Genomic DNA, 2,529 nt, shown 5'->3' with positions numbered 1-2,529 from the left:
CCACTCACCGGAGGGAGGCCCGTCCCAGGCTGTTACCCCAGTGAGGGGCTGACACAGGGCTCCCTGGGAGAAGGAGAACGTCTGATGAGCACCCCCTACCCCCCCCCAGACCTGTGAGATACTGTTTAAAAGATTAAATGTTCACAATAAATTTGAATAGGAGCCTCTGTTCTCCCCACTTTACAGATAGGGAAACTGAGGCTCCCGGGTGGCGCACCTGGCCTAAGGCAGTTCGCTGTGGGGACGGGGCACGGACAGGCTGGGCGGACTCCTGGCTTGGGGCGCTCTTGCAGTGCTATCTTGAGCAGGCCATTCTCTGGCCTCACCCTCCCCAGCTGTGCAATGGGGCAATAGCACACCTGCTTCCCAAAGATGCTGTGAGGATAGGGCGGGGTCGGGGGGTGGAGTGAGAGGCTGTTCCTCCCTGCTCTCTCGCCTCCCAGTGCCTCAATGTGGCCCTGTTGGGCCCTGGGGGGCTGTGGGCTTTCTGGGCACTCGTCGGAAAGTGTAGCTTCTCTGACGGGGGCTCCTGGGCAATGTTAGCAGAGACACGCACGGAGGAGACTTATTTTATTAAGGAAAAGGGAATGGTACAGTCACTGGAGAAACACCGTGTCTCTAGAATTGTTCCCTCTTCTCTCCTCAGGGCTCTCCTGGCCGCACTTCCTCCTCCTGCTCACAGAAAGCGGTCCAGCCCGGTAAGTCATTTACACTTTAGTCTAACTAGAGTCGCTGCCGTGTGTTGAGTATCTACTTTGCACCAGGAGCTCTTCTGGCTGTTTTCATCCTAAAAAGCTTTGCTTGTCCCTCTGGAAGGTATATGTTCACCTATTTATTTATATGTTTTTTAGAGAGAGTGGAAGGGAGGGAAGAGGGGAGGGGTGTGAGAGAGAAACGTTGATGTCTCATTTATTGGTTGCCTCCCACAGGCACCCTGACCAGGGGCAGGGATCAGACCTGTCCCCCAGGTACGTGCCTTGACTGGGAAGTGAACCCGCGACCCTCTGGTGCACAGGCGGCTGCTCTAACCCCTGACCCATGAGGCCAGGGTTTGTCCATCTGTGAAAATGTGTTATAGACGTCGGTGGCTCTACTCATTCGACAAACATTCACCCAGCCCCCGTGGAGCGCAGGTGCAGCCCTGGCTGCCGGCTCCGGGCCCTGGCGGTGTGTAAGGTGCGCACGGCCAGGCGGGGGGAGCGGCTCTGTGGCGATTTTCGCTCTTCCCCGGGTGTCTCTGACGTGGCGCCGGCACCGGACAGGGCCCTGAGCTCACAAGGTGACATCTCAGCGGGAGGGACACACGATAATCAAACGCACGTGGAAGTGATGGCGGTTAGTGATGGGCTGTGGCCGAACAGCGCGGGGAGGGGACACAGGACGGAGGGCCGTGTCAGCGAGGTCCCAGGCAGGGCCTCTGCAGGCAGGAGAGGCATCCTTAAAAAAGGCGTCCGTCCGCTTAGGTCTGCATCTGTGTGCGGCTGCATGGGGCATTCAAGTGGTTCAAGGTCAGACCCAGGACGCGCTCCCAGGGGAGGCCTGCCCACCTCTGCTCCCGGCTCCCGGCCCATTTCAATTGCCAAACCTTATCCGTTCTGCCTCCTTAATATGTTCCACACACATGCTCCCGGCTCCCGGCTCCCGGCTCCCGGCTCCTGGCGCCGGAGTCCCTGCCGCTGGTTTTTAAAGAATCGCTGGGTCTCAGGCAGCCACAAGCAAACATACATCTTCCGTCTAAATGAGAACGGCCGCACACAAGGGCGCAAACACTGGGGCTGAGCCCCGAATGGGAAGGGGTCCAACCAGGGCGGTGAGCGGGCGGTGGTGGGCAGAGCTGAGGGCAGGGCACGGCCAGTGAGGGGGATGAGAGGGGCCCTCAGCCTTTCGGGCCGGGCTCCATCCTCGGGCTCTGCCCTGCCCTTCGGGGTGGGCACAGGTGTTAGAACCAGGTTCCTGTCTTCTGGGCGAGGCTCCGCCCTTCACGGCCAGTTGGGCTCTTTGGGGTGGGCTCTCCCTTTGGGACAATGTCGGGTCTTCAGGGCTGGGCTCAGACCTCAGGGGGAGGCTCCATCTTCCGGAGGCTCTGCCCTTCGGAACGGGCGTGACTGTTGGCGACTAGGTTTGGCTCTGGGGGTGGGGGGTGGGCAGAGGGCTGTTCCAGGAAGCCACTGCTGGTTGTCAGTTGGGGTGTGACCCCAAGGGACATAGGTTTTACCAGGATCCCCGGCTGTGTGGGGGCGAGGGCGGGTGCAGGGGGCCTGTGCCCGAGCCGGGAGCTCACTGAGAGCCGTGGTGCCAGCACACATGCACTGCATTGCCCATGAGCACCCTGGCAGCTGCTCTATGCCTCCGGTGGAGGCAGGGCCGGAGCTCAGGGACTGGCTAGGAAACCTGGAGGCCAGGGGCCAGGGCTGGCGGGGGAGACAGCAGACCAGAGGCCTGAGGCCCCGCGGAGGCTGCAGGGCCTGGAGGGGGCTCACGCAGGCCTGGGGCCGCCTGGCTGCTTCTGTGCCCTGATGGGGCCCCTCT

This window comes from Myotis davidii, unplaced genomic scaffold (genome assembly GCF_000327345.1).
Source record: "Myotis davidii unplaced genomic scaffold, ASM32734v1 scaffold142, whole genome shotgun sequence".
Lineage (NCBI taxonomy): Eukaryota > Metazoa > Chordata > Mammalia > Chiroptera > Vespertilionidae > Myotis > Myotis davidii.
The sequence above is the reverse complement of the archived record's forward strand: the minus strand, read 5'-3'. Positions refer to the sequence as shown.